The following is a 15,316-nucleotide window of genomic DNA, read 5'->3' on the forward strand; positions in this document are numbered from 1 at the left end:
AAATCACTGTTTTTGTCAGTACAATGCCACAGATATTGATGTAAGAACTGAAGTGATTTTGGTTATTATCAAGAAAACATGGAAAATGGATAGATATCAGCTCTGAAATTATACTGCTATAAGCTATTTTTTTTTAATTATCATTATATTTGTTCAGACAAATGTACCTTTAGTTGTACCAGGCATTAAAATGAACAAGAAACTGAAGAAAACATGGATGGTCTAATAATTTTTTTCTGTGACTTTACATGCTCATTGGCAGAACTTATTCTGTTGTACTTTCCCTTGCATTGATAGGAAACATACTAGGAAAAAAACCCTTTAAAAGGGTCAAAAATGCAAACATACAAGCTTTAGTGTGGTTGACAGAGGCCCTCAGAGGTGGACTGAGACAATATGTACTCCCCACTCTAGTATTGTTACCATTATAGTAGCTACTACAATGAAAAAACCGCATTTGCTTTTTTTTATTGTGTTGTTTTTAGTTCAGGTTGAGGCACTCAGTTCATTCAGAAATACACTCTGCTAGTAATATACAGCAATGTGGTGAAAGTACAACTACTTGTGTGAAAACTCTGGTTAAAATAGAAGCAGTTTTTATTAGTTTACTGCAGTAGAAGTGGAAAAACATGTACAGGTTCTGAAATATCTTCAAAGTAGAAAAATAACAGGTAGTGCATTTGGTGGAAAATGACCTAAAAATGTTGTCATTTGTGTGTTTTCACTTTTCAAAAAACAAAAAAACAGAAACACCTGAGGAATCTTATTCTGCTCAAACTCCATCTGAAATGTTTGGTTATTTCCATGTATGTGTCTGTTTATTGTCTCTTACCTATTTAACTAATGTTGAGACTGATGTGATGAGTTTAGCTAAAGATATGCTTAGGTTTTTGGATTATTCTTATTGTTGTTTTGGGTCTTTTGTCATGTGTGTGCTGTTACTGTTAAGAGCAATAACAAAAATAACATGTTTCATTAATTGTGGCTGAAGTCTTTAATTTATCTCACAGCCAATACAACTAAACCTAGTAGTAATTTCTATGTAGTGGCTTCAATCTGAATAAGTTCTTTCGACTCCTGAACTAAAAAAAAAAAAAAAAAAAACTATTTAAATGTAGGTTATACTTAATGTAAGGGCTTCACTGGAGGCCTTAAAGATCCTATAGCTGTGTTTTTCAACCTTGGGGTCGGGATCCCACATGGGGTCGTCTGGAATTCAAATGGGGTCGCCTGAAATTTCTAGTAATTGATACAAATTAAAACTTTCTAATAAAAAATATATGGTGAGTTGAGAAAGACAATCCTAATCCATAAAAGACATGACAAACTGTGAAGCTGAAACGGGGTCGGGACCCCATGTAGGGTCGCCTGGAATTCAAATAGGGTCGCATGAAATTTCTGGTAATTGATAAAAATAAAAATAAAAACTTGCTAATAAAAAATAGATGGTGGGTTGACAGAGACAATCCTAATCCATAAAAGACATGACAAATGCTGAAGCTGAAACTGAAGCACTGTGGTTCTGTTTATCTGTCAAATGTTCATTGTGGTCAGTTTCAGATGCTGCAGCTCTTTCAGAATTCATAGTTTGAGTTCTTGTTCATTCAGTATTAATTATCAGCCTTGTAAATCCAAACTGGACTGACTGTACATATCCTGACCAAAGAAAATCAAATTCTTCCTTTGTGCAGTAATCTACACCTGGATTTTCTTCCTCCGTCCGTAATAATACACATTAAGTGTCATCTAAAATTAACATTTATTTGCAACATAGTATAACAAACTATTACATGATCAAAAACAAATTAATTTTAGCCAAAAGATGCCTCCGTTTTGAATGTCTGGGGCAGCCAGAAATTTATGATGTTAAAATGGGGTCACGAGCCTAAAATGGCTGGGAACCACTGTCCTATAATATTTTTTTTGGTCATATTTTAATACTGTTTATGATATGTATTTTACATATTACCACATATAGGGTATAAATACTTGAAATGTTTTCACAGACACTCTCAGGAGACATAAATATACATACGCTGGTCTGCAGTGAGGTGAAAATTATTTGTTGCAAAATTAAATATTACATTAAAAATCAAAAAAGTTCAAATAGTTGTGTTTTTTTTTTTTTTTTTTTAAAGTGAATTATGTGATTAGGTTTAGATTAAAAGTCTTTAATTTAAGAAGATGTCCTGTTGAAAAATATAACTCAACAATAGTGTTAAAAGCGTTGTTATAATATTGCTATAGGTTGAAAAATATTTGTATATTTTGTGACAAATGACAAGAATATAAATCAAATGTCAAAGACGAGCTTTAAAAATGACAGGAAAGGGTAGAATTGTTTCTTCTAATTATTAATGAAAATGAAATAACAATGCATGAAGAATTATTTTACACAATTTATTCAAAATATGACTTCTGATCCAGAGATTATGGTTAATATTTTGAAAAACAAACAATGACAATATTGAGTGTGTTCTATGTTAGTATATTCATCAACCACCAGGTGACGCTTTAAACACAGTCTGAAGGAGGACCTGTCAGGATGTGTTTGGTTCATCTAAGTCAGTTCGCTTGTGACTCGCTCCTTTTGTAAAAGTGACAGTGACAGTATCATCCACTTATTTTAGAAATGCCATTTTTGTATGACTTTTTGGAAAGATTTGGAATTTTTTTTAAATCAAAACTACAGTTTTAATCAGTTTGATGAGAAAATTATTCTTTTCGGATACTTTTCTCATTATGATAATTTTTTAAATTGTCCACCTCTTCATTGTTCTGGGTAAATTTAATATGCATAAAGTTAAAATGTCCAAAACATCCCCATCATTTCAATTATATTTAACTGAACTGAAAATTTATTTTGAGTCTCTAAAACATATCAGATTAGTGAAAAAAACTAATTTCTCCTTTGTTCCAGATTGACCTCTTCTTTTTTTTTTCTGTCCAGCAATTTACCTTGTGTAACACATAGTAATACATCATTATTTTAAATGTGAACCATCCAAACAGTTTTTTTTTTTTTTTTTTTTTTTTTGTGGCAGTGGAGAAGGTTGGTGTAGTTGTTTTTTTTTTTTTTTGTTTTTTTTTTTTTTGGGGGGGGGGTTGTTTGTTTTCTTTTTGTATACATGTAAAAAAAAAAAAAAAAAAAAAAAAAGGAAATTGTGCAGCAATTAGTTTTCAAATGTTTTGCCACATATGATACAGTGCCCAATTTCTGCAAAACTGCAAATAAACAAAGATTGTAAAAAAAAAAAAAAAAAAGTTAATCATTTTTACTCCAATTACCTTGAGTAAATTTGTCTGCCACTTCACATTGTAATATTATTTTTCTTTCCTTTTCTATCTATCTATCTATCTATCTATCTATCTATCTATCTATCTATCTATCTATCTATCTATCTATCTATCTATCTATCTATCTATCTATCTATCTATCTATCTATCTATCTATCTATCTATCTATCTATCTATCTATCTATCTATCTATCTATCTATCTATCTATTCTCACCAGGACTCCTTTCTTTGTTTACAGAACATACTATGCATTATGCTCATATTTCTCACCACATTCTGTACATTAATCTTAACCCTTTCATGCATGAATTATGAGAACCTTAGTTAATATTTTTTTCTTGAGTGTTTTTGTTCCTCTTTAGGCACAAAAATACCAATGCAATTGATTTTTTTTTTTTTTTAATGAACGTATTTTTCATGGAGTTACAAAACTGTCCACTCAGCTGAACACCATGCATTTAAGCTTTGAAACAAAGAAACATTTATATAAAAATCATCATCAGAAAGGGGTATACTGTATGAAAACTATGAAATAAAAGCATTGTTAATGCCACTAATTGCTAAATTGCTAATCTTTACTCACATTTTATCATACTCTAATATTAGTTATGACTCATGGAGATAAAATCCTCCTGAGACCCAGGAAATGGCCAGTTTAAGCTTTTTTACATGAAAAAATTGTCTTGATTGGAAACTGCATGATGCAACAGTTTTTTCAGACACATTTTTAAAACTATTTTTATTTATTGATTGTTTTTTTTTTTTTTTTAATGGAATGTCCCTTTAATGGACAGCATTTTTAAAGTAAAACTGTCAAACTTTTGTCCCCTACAGAGGACACAATGCATTGCTGGGTCTCAGGAGGATATGCAAACAAAACAAAACAAAAAAAACCCCCACAAAAACCCCCCCAAAAATTTGTTTGTTAATTACAGTCTAATACCAATTAGTGATTGATTTACACTAAGACATGTTACTGCAGATCAGGTTTATCAAGAACAGCAAAGTTACAGTAATTGTATGAACTGCGGTGTTTTGGATGATGCATAAGAGTCCTGATATGGAACTAAAACAACAAAACCCATGAATAAACAATAGAACAGCTGTAGAATAACTGTCCACTGGAGTGACCAGTATGCATGAAAGGGCTAACTAGATACATTTGATGTAAATTCACTCTTTTTTGAAACTGTTTATTAATGTACAACTCAAACATTTTCAATGTTTGTTTTTTTTTCACTAAAACAAAGAGCAATTTGGAGTTCTAACTTTTCATAGGTTATTATGCTATTACACTGAACAAAAATATAAATGCAACACTTTTGTTTTTGCTCCCATTTTTCATGAGCTGAACTCAAAGATCTAAAACTTTTTCTGTGTACACACAAGGTTTATTTCTTTTCAAATATTGTTCACAAATCTGTCTAAATTTGTGTTAGTGAACACTTCTCCTTTGCTGAGATAATCCATCCACCTCACAGGTGTGGCAGATCAAGATGCTGATTAGACAGCAGGATTTTTGCACAGGTGTGCCTTAGGCTGGCCACAATAAAAGGCCACTCCAAAATGTGCAGTTTTATCACACAGCCCAATGTCACAGATGTCACAAGTTTTGAGGGAATATGCAATTGGCATGCTGACTTCAGGAATCTCCACCAGAGCTTTTGCCTGTGAATTGAATGTTCATTTCTCTACCATAAGCCATCTCCAAAGATGTTTCAGAGAATTCGTGAAGAAGACTGCGTGAGGAAAATGGTGGTCACACCAAATACTGACTGGTTTTCTGACCCCCCTGGACCACCCAATACAGTAAAAGTGCACATTTTAGAGTGGCCTTTTATTGTGGCCAGCCTAAGTCACACCTGTGCAATAATCCTGCTGTCTAATCAGCATCTTGATATGCCACACCTGTGAGGTGGATGGATTATCTCAGCAAAGGACAAAGGAGAAGTGCTCACTAACACAGATTTACACAAATTTATGAACAATATTTGAGAGAAATAGGCCTTTTGTGTACATAGAAAAAGTTTTAGATCGTTGAGTTCAGCTCATGAAAAATGGGAGCAAAAACAAAAGTGGGGCATTTATATTTTTGTTCAGTGTATTTTACTGGCCCGGCCCACTGGAGATTAAATTGGGCAGGTGATGTGAGGTTCATAGGTGATGTGAGGTTCATGGCTGGTACTGAGTCTTTCAGAGTCAAATCTAGAAATATATGAACCCAAAAGAGTATTGTTACAGTTGGCTCATGAGCGGATCATAATGATGGACACAGGACCACGATTAACTGATAAACTACGGTTTACTGAAACAATAGAAAAGTGAATCAATCCCAAATGAAGACCAAATGTCTCCATATGAGCACCTACTGTATGTGCTGCTGACACCGGCAGCCTGTCAAACTGGAACTGAGAGAATGAGTGAAACACAGGCCTGGTTAAGTGTCTAGTCCTTGTGTCGTGCTGGCACAGGTGGACTGGCAGGAACCCAACAAGAAGCCTTCCAAGTGAAGCTGGATGTAACAGTATCTTATCAGCAGACAACAGTTCACAGGTTGTTTCATATCTCATATCTGTATTCTTTACACATAGATTTAATTTAAGGTCAAAGTCAATTTTTCGATCAAATTATGTCAGATATGTAACCTATCCATTTGAGATTAAGGCGCAAAATAAACAAATTACTGCATTTGACTCATAGCAAGAAGAACCTGTGTGTTCAGGAACGACTGTCATGAGGCAGGAGTACTGACTGACTGACTGGCCTTTTTTATACAGTTTAATGATTGATCTGCTAGACTGAACAACTTACACACATACATGATATACTTTACTTTTTTCTATTATTTGATTTTTTGTGTATTGTTTATCATTATTACCTCCGCCAAGGAAGTTATGTTTTTGCTAGGGTTTGTTTGTTTGTTTGTCTGTTTGTCTGTCCGTTAGTGTGCAACATAACTCAAAAAGTTAAGGACAGATTTGGATGAAATTTTCAGGGTTTGTTGGAAATGGGATAAGGAAGAAATGATTAAATTTTGGTGGTGATCGGGGGTGGGGGGGCCCACGGGGGGGGCGCAGACCAGAAAATTTCATCAAAATCTGTCCATAACTTTTTGAGTTATGTTGCACACTAACGGACAGACAAACAGACAGACAGACAGACAAACAAACAAACAAACCCTCGCAAAAACATAACCTCCTTGGCGTGGGGGGGGGGGGGCACTGATCAGCCTTGGTGGAGGTCTGCGCTCTCCAAGTGCTTCTAGTTAATATTATTTTTCTATTGTTTGATTTTTTAAATTGTGTATTTATTATTATTATTATTATTATTATTATTATTATTATTATTATCATTATTATTATTACCTCCGCCAAGGAGGTTATGTTTTTGCCAGGGTTTGTTTGTTTGTTTGTTTGTTTGTCTGTTTGTCTGTCCGTTAGTGTGCAACATAACTCAAAAAGTTATGGACAGATTTGGATGAAATTTTCAGGGTTTGTTGGAAATGGGATAAGGAAGAAATGATTAAATTTTGGTGGTGATCGGGGGTGGGGGGGCCCACGGGGGGGCCCATTTCCAACAAACCCTGAAAATTTCATCAAAATCTGTCCATGACTTTTTGAGTTATGTTGCACACTAACGGACAGACAAACAGACAGACAAACAAACAAACCCTGGAAAAAACATAACCTCCTTGGCGTGGGGGGGCCCACGGGGGGGGGGGCACTGATCAGCCTTGGCGGAGGTCTGCGCTCTCCGAGTGCTTCTAGTTATTATTATTATTATTATTATTATTATTATTATTATTATTGTTATTATTATTGTTCCATATGTTTTGTATTATGTCTGTGTCTGAAATAAATTAACCTAACCTTTATCCAGATAGTGGAAAGTAAGGGCATATAATCAAAGGGTTTGAAACCATTTTATTGGCGATACACACAGACAACAACACACTGTAATTACATGGGATGAAGCACAGTTTATGAAGGATTACACATCCAAGGTAGAGCAGAGCACACTGCTGCTGCACCACACGTCTTTCCCCTGCATTTAAATGGGAAACGCAGAAATTCCACAATCAAAATTATTGGAATCACATGCATAATAAGTTTATAGTACAGATCGGAGGACAAATATCAACATTTATTTATTTTTGTCATTGTTTTTTCTTTTCATAATGACAGATGCAATGGTGGATTTACCTACCGGCACACCCCAGTTTGAAAATTTGCAGAAGAAAAAAAAAACACCTCAGCCAGGGCTTGTACCTGAACCTTCCACAGTCTAGTCTGTTGGGTTACCCACTGAGCTACATGCCACCTACCTGTTTACTGTCTGTTTTTTTTTTTTTTTTTTTTCATACTTTATTTACAAAATACTGTATATACATATACCACAACATGGCATGGAGAAATAAAAAAAACAAAACAAAACATAATGCTCAAGGTGAGGCAGGAAGAAATTAAAGTAAATTAGATAAAATAAAAATAAAGGAATAAACAAGAAGAGAGAGGGAAAAAAATTTAAACTTAAATTCTTCACATAAGGCTTTAGTCTTCACAGCTTTAGGGTTAGTGCAAAAGTGAAGTGTGTCTAGATAGGATTTCAAATCAGATTTAAAGACCACAAAACTGGGTTTCTGATTGGCAAATTTGCTTGTATGTATATGAAATTTAGCTAATAAGGAAATGAGATTAAGAATAAACAATTTCCGAACAGGCAAATCAGTAATAAAGAAACCAAATAAAATATCTTCAGTTTTGAAGTTAAAAGAAATATCCAGCTTTCTATTTAAAAAAAAGATTGATATCACACCAAAAAATTTGTTTACTCTCTGTTTATTCTGATTGTTTTTGTATACACACCATTGTTACCCAGTGTTTATATGATAAGGGAGTTAAATCTGAACTGAACTTAAGTCTAATAATCCTGAAAAGACTGAAAAGACAACTGTCTATTCAAGCTGCATTTGGGTCTGCATGAAAAACAATGAAAATGTATTATTATACAGTTAGAACTATAGAACTGCATGGCATTTGGAACAGAACACAGCCAGTGTTTGAGTCAATCACACAAAGTTGTCAAACATCGGCCTATATCTGCCTGGGGTGTGTAGATACATTTGACTTACTGGCTGTTGGACATGTGTCAGCATCTTGTGAATCGTTAGTATTTTGTTTGACAGATGGTTAACCCTCCGGTATCCGGGTGCGCCTTTTAGGAACACTTTGCACTTTGTTTTAAAAAACTTCATATTATTTTTCCCAATTTAAATAAGGTTAGAATTCAAAAGTTGTTCATTTTTGCATGATGGTTAAAATTCTGGCCACCAATTAAAATGTGCACATTGTAAACAAAAGAAAATTACAAGACTAGCATCTGTCTCCCAAGTGTGCCTAAAACACACTACTTCTTCCATTTCATATGTATGATTAGGGCTGACCTTGATTTACAAAAATAAAATCAAATTAGAGCAGAAAAATAAATCCATATATAATATTTAATAGTTTGACTTATAGGTGTGCATTTTACGCACACTTGGTGACAGAGGCTAGTATTTTTGAACATTTGACCTAGCACCAAAAATAATAATGCAAATTAACCAGTGTTGGAGTTAATAATTGACATATGCCAGGCTGCAAAAATCAAATAATATGTGATCCACTTTTAATGTAGTATATTGAAAAAAATATATATTTTTTTGTTTTTTGCATCCAAAAAAAAAGGTTTGTTTACATTACAAACACGGCATTTAAAGGGTTAAAAAAAAAAAGTGACAATTATTAAGTATTTGGTATTTTTATTTATGGCTCAAGTTGAAGAAATAGAAAAAAGTGTAAAAGAACACAAAGTGGCCTAAACAGTTTGTTCTCTGTCCTAAACTAAATAATTTGATCATTTTGTTGTCAGTGTTGCTCTTCAGTTTGTTAAAAGAGAATATGAGTTTGTCCTCTTGTTAATGTTGCACTTCAAATGGAATTTTGTTGTTGTTATTTTTATGCAGAATGTGAACTGACGGAACTGTGATTACATTTTTGTTGTTTTTTCAAAACTCCCTGTCAGGGAAAAGTGCAATACTAATGTTTAAAATACATTTAGTACTATTAATAATTTATTTTACTTTCTATTTGATTTATAGCAGCAGAATTATATTATTCCTGTTTTTCTATATTCTATTGTGTCAAAAAATTGGGGGGAAAATGTTCAAAAATTCATAAATGTATTAAAGACATTTTGAGGGGTTTTCTTTCTTCCCGTACTGAACTGAAAAAAAACGAACCATGGCTTTGAAAACCGAAAACGTACCAAACAGAAAATTTTGCGTACCGTTACGGGCCTAATAGATAGATAGATAGATAGATAGATAGATAGATAGATAGATAGATAGATAGATAGATAGATAGATAGATAGATAGATAGATAGATAGATAGATAGATAGATAGATAGATAGATAGATAGATAGATAGATAGATAGAGGGGTTGGACAAAATAATGGAAACACCTTCACCTCAAGATGATAATGCCCCAATCCATACAGCTAGAATTGTTAAAGAATGGCATGAGGAACATTCTAATGAAGTTGAGCATCTCGTATGGCCGGCACAGTCCCCAGACCTCAACATTATTGAGCATTTATGGTCAGTTTTAGAGATTCAAGTAAGACATCGATTTCCACCGCCATCGTCTCTAAAAGAGTTGGAGGGTATTCTAACTGAAGAATGGCTTAAAATTCCTTTGGAAACAATTCACAAGTTGTATGAATCAATACCTTAGAGAACTGAGGCTGAAATTGCCACAAAAGGCGGACCTACACCATATTAAATTATATTTTGTTGATTTTTTAAGGTGTTTCCATTATTTTGTCCAACCCCTGTAGATCCATATGTCACTGAACTGCACTCAAAAAAATAATTAAGCCAAAAATGTTGACTTTATGTATTTTAATTACATGTAAATTTTCCATGTAATTTTATTACATAAGTTTAATGTAAAGAGTTGCATTTAATACAATGTTTTTTCTATCATATTGAGTTAATATAAATAAATTAAATACCTTCAGTCAGATTTGCTTTAGTTAATGCAAACTTTTACATAAACTGTGTTTGACTGTGACGCTCAGCCTTTTTATGTGATCTAGTAAATAAAGTTTACTTTACTTGTTTAGATTCACTTTATACTAAGCATATTCACATTACGTTTGACTTTTTCGGATAAATAAACTTTAAATTTCATATATTTCAGTTACATTTTACTTTAAAATATTACCTCATGTTTATTAGAGCCAAGAATCATTTTTTTGAGTGTGGGCTGTACGCGGCCCCCGTAGTAAAATGAGTGTGACGCCCCTGGTCTAACACAACTGGACAGAACTGAGTCCAACATGGAACATCACAGGAACATTTATTTCAGATGTACAGATGTGATTCTACAATTATCCACAACACAAACACCACTATAAATATCAAGACTATAAATGTTGTATTGGATGTTTGAGCATTGCATATCTGTATTATTTTGGGTGTACAGTAATGGACCCAAGGGATGGCTGCTGCACATAAAGCCATGAACACCCCCGACAGCCCACTGTGGGCACATGAAGACACAAACGCCCCTGCTGCTGCCCCCACTGTGACCCCCACCCTTCCTCCTGGTCCAAAGCCTTCAGCTGTAGCAGTGGCTGCACTTAGACTTACTCCCACTGCCCCCGCCACCCCCATCACAGCCCCAATAGACGGACCAGGACCCAGAGGCAGGAGATACTTTACAGAAGCTAAAAGTGCTCCACCACAGCTGACAGCCATCGCACAGGTTTTAGCCGTTCCCCCACATTTCCAGGACACAAACAGTGACATCCCAACAGTCAGCATTATCAGATGAGAAGTTAAAATTGTATAAAAGAGAAACTGAGTGACTTTATGAAATCCGGATGCAGCTGTTTCCAAGGTTACGACTGGTCTCATCACAACACGTAGTGATTCGGTGATGAATACTATCATTGACACTGATGTGCCTAGAAAAGCTAGATTTATACAGTCTCGCAGTCTGAATGCTAAAAACTCAGACATAACTTTGATTAAGATCAGCGCTGCTGCTCGACCGTGGGGCACTTCAGATATTAAGCCCAAGCTCGTTCCGACCCACGCTATGCATACGTTGCCCCAAATCAGTCGACGTGTTCTTATTTACTTTATCTATTACTGACCCTAGGAAAAGCATGAAAAAAATCAGACAAGCCAGAAAAGCAATGTATAGAAACACTGTGAATCGAGACCCGTAAACTTCACACACAAATAAGGTGTCTCTAAACACCATTGTTCCAAGTGTTCCTCCAGTCAGAGTGACGAATATCAGACCAACTGGTTCAGCTGAAGCCTCCGTCTCCCCAGAAGCCCCTTCGCCTTTCAGTCTGATGACCCCCGAAAATGAAGCCACTCCGAAGAGGATCCCCACAGTTGACGACAGAACCCCTGCGTAGTCACAGTACGTACTCACAGATGCAACCACTATATTCCTTATTAGTAACAAATTGTTTGGCATTTGAACGAGGCGTTCCACACAGTGAAGTATGTGTACTCCCAGTAATCCCAGTAGAAGTCCTCCCCAGACTCCCAGTGACACCCCACTTCCTACTGTAGCCACGACAGACATCCAGCCTGAGGAGAAACAAGAACGAGGAAGACATTAAAAATACGAAAAGGAAGTTTCACCAATGAACATTAACCCTTTAACTCCTGACGTGTCTGTGGTGAGCGTTCTGAATGTGTGATTCATTTTTAACCCTTTCATGCACGAATTACAGGGTGGGGAAGCAAAATTTACAATATTTTGAGGCAGGGATTAAAAGACAGTGTATGTTATGGTTAGTTTATTTTTACTGTTTATCCTAACGCTTTGCAAGTTTTGGTTGGTTCATACTGCCCTCTTGTGGCGGAAGTTGTACACTGTTTACTGTGAAACCGTCATGAAGAGCAGCCGTCTGTGTCGTCTTGGCCCACATAAGGCTGTAAATTATGTAGATTTAGAAATAGTGATAGGATATTGATCCGTATGTTAGATATAAATGGGTTTTTTGTCAATTTTGAGAATGAAAATGTATTTCTAAGTGAAATGTTAGAATGTTAGAAAAAAGCAGCAGTGTCAGCATACAGGCTAGCATACAGTTGCAGGTTACTATACGGCAGCGGTTAGCATTAAGCTAGTGGACTTTTCACATGCTAATTAGGTAATTCGAGCTGCTTTATTTACAGGTTAATTCAAAGTACAAGCAATTTAAATACCAATTAACAATAACGTTTTTAAAGGGGTGGACTACCATAGATTCATCAGACCTCAGAGGATTATTCTGCCTCTGGTACAGGAAGTCTGGTCCCTAACTGAACCTGAAGAAAGGAAATCCCCTCAAACTCAAAGTCTTTATCAGCCATTATGCATTTAACCCTAAATACTGAAATCCTTTTGTAGAACAGCTTATTCTATTCTATTCTATTCTATTCTATTCTATTCTATTCTATTCTATTCTATTCTATTCTATTCTATTCTATTCTATTCTTCTGATCCAAATGCTTTGATATGCATGATCTTAATAAGCATATTAGCTGTTAAACACATAAAACAACTGCCTCACAATGTGGAAAACATGTGTCTTAATTCTCTTTCACTTTTTTTTTCCAGAGTCTCTCCATATTAACAGTCTCTGAACATAAACAGTCTCTTACCACAGTGTCTTACAGGTCCAACTCGGTTGGTCTCACCACAACCTGCCCAGACCTGGTTCTTAGAAGGAGTATATGGTAGATCTCATGAGGTCCATCCACGATGTACGAGTACGGAGTGGGAGTGGCTGCTGATGACGACTCCAGTCACACCTTGTTCTGTGACCCACACCTTCTTTCCAGGAGTGAGTCTGTCAAGGCTCCAGGCATGATGACAATGGTTGTAGTGTTGTGCATCTCTCATCCTCTTCTCCTTTTTTTCCTGGCCGACCAGCTTGCTGTCAAGAAGAGCAGGGGTCAGCAGAGCTGGATGTGTTGGCACAGTTGTGTGAAGTTTCCCTCCCATAGGAAATTGAGCTGGACTGTACCCACTGTGCAGCTGAGTTGAACACTAAGCAGGCAGAGCGAGGTACAGATATGGGCTTCGAGAGGAACTTTACAGTTTTGACAGCTCGTTCTGATTCCCCGTTACTTTGAGAGAATTTTGGGAAGTCCTGACATGATGGAAGCCTTTGTCTCTGCAAACTCTGCTGCTCCAGGGAACTGTGCCCTGTTTTCTGTCTCCAGGATTTCCTGGGATCCCGTGCTGTGCATAGTTTGATTTGAGGTGGTGGATCACGTTGGCTGATTTGTGGGATTGAGCAGAGCGATTTCCAGTGCTTTCCAGCAGGTTCTCCATCACTTTGTCCACATAGATGTTTGTGTCCTTTAAGAAGTGTTTCTCATCTGGTGTTCCCTCCTTCTTCACAGGGGCGTGCGGCAGCGTATCAGCTGTCCACAGGCTCTTCCCAGGCAAATGGGCGAAAGAGAAAGAATACCACATCAGGCGCATCCTGAAGTGCAGGATCCATGGAGGGAGAGTGTCAAGTGCTTGAGATCCTGGGAGGCTGAGGAGAGGCATGTGGTCTGTCTCGAGTTGGAAGTGCTTGCCAAAAAGGAATTTACAGAACCTCTCACATACCCACATCGGGGCCAAGGCCTGTTTTTTGACCTGTGTGTATCTTTGCTCTGTCTGTGTGAGAGATTGTGACATGAAGGCTCCAGGGGCCTCATGCACAAAGGTTGCGTACGCACAAAAACGCGGCGTACGCCCTTTTCCATGCTCATGTTCAGATGTACAGAGTGACATGACTGTGGAAATGTGCGGTGCTCCCCGCCAACTTCATAGCTGGTGTACGCACATTTCTAGCGCTTTGGAACCATTGGCGACACTTAGAGATGACACTGGGAAACTGTTAATAATGTGAAAAAGGTCACTCCTCCGATTGATGTGCACATCAGAGATACACAGTTAAATAATTTACACACCGGCACGTCATCCTACTGCCAGAGCAGCAGCACCCCCCCTCATTAATGCCACCGATTATCCTCGCGATGTCCTCTGGTGACTCGGGTGAAGACACGGTCGAGGACGGGCATCAGTCTGTGACAGGCTGAGACTATATCTCACCGTCTTCTCTCATTGTCTTTTGGGAAATAATAAATGGAGTGATTAAACACAAGTCGAAGTCTTTGATTTCCTCTGATATCCTGACATGATTACGTATGAACTTCTATCTTGTTTGGCTGTGATCAGACTATTGTATGACCCACAGAATGAACTAATGTGCGAGTTACACAAATACTAAATATATATTTATCTTGGGGATGATCCGAGTCCCCCCTGTGAGAGCAGTATCACTCACAATGGCGGTGACTCTCCGCTCAAACGGGCTGAGTTTGTCTCTTTTCTTCTTCCGCTTGTTTTGGCCTGCACTTCGCGTCCACCTTGACGTCATGAGATCATGCAGAGAGGGGAATCCCAGAGGGAATCCCACCTGCAGACCCTTTTTATGCTGATTTGCATATTTAAATATGGGCGTAAAGAGGGAGGAGTCAGGTACTCCAACATATGCGCTCAATTCCACGTTGATTGGGATGTAAAAAGGAAGTGTGCTTGGATTCCGGTGTACGCAGTTTTGTTCATCTGGGTTTTGTTGTGCGTATGGACTTTTGCGGATTTGGGTGTACGCCAGGTTTCAGTATGAAATCCACGCAAGTCTTTGCACATGAGGCCCCATGTGAAATATGATTTTTTGTGTGCTCGTTCATATTACAAATGAATTGTGACTTCTATCAGTTCTCAGTATGAACTGAATGTGACCCTGAAGTGACCCACATGCACAAAAGAGGTCCTGATGTAATAAGTGACCACGCAGCATGCACTGTGTTTGTGGAAGTAAATATGGAGGCATCTCGTAACGGTGTTTATGTGGCACTGATGAAGTTTCTCTACAGCCGAAGTCAGCACCTTAACAGCCAAAA

The 15,316-nt window shown here is 36.9% G+C and overlaps 1 long non-coding RNA gene across 1 annotated transcript; it reads left to right on the forward strand.

Annotated features, from left to right (window-relative positions):
* Nucleotides 1–260: 260 nt before the first annotated feature.
* On the forward strand, nucleotides 261–14,243 carry LOC115422750 (uncharacterized). Its single transcript, XR_003935872.1, has 3 exons — nucleotides 261–272; nucleotides 7,758–7,765; nucleotides 14,050–14,243. It is a non-coding gene; the product is annotated as an uncharacterized LOC115422750 (long non-coding RNA).
* Nucleotides 14,244–15,316: the final 1,073 nt, after the last annotated feature.

The sequence above is a fragment of the Sphaeramia orbicularis genome, chromosome 7, assembly GCF_902148855.1.
Source record: "Sphaeramia orbicularis chromosome 7, fSphaOr1.1, whole genome shotgun sequence".
Lineage (NCBI taxonomy): Eukaryota > Metazoa > Chordata > Actinopteri > Kurtiformes > Apogonidae > Sphaeramia > Sphaeramia orbicularis.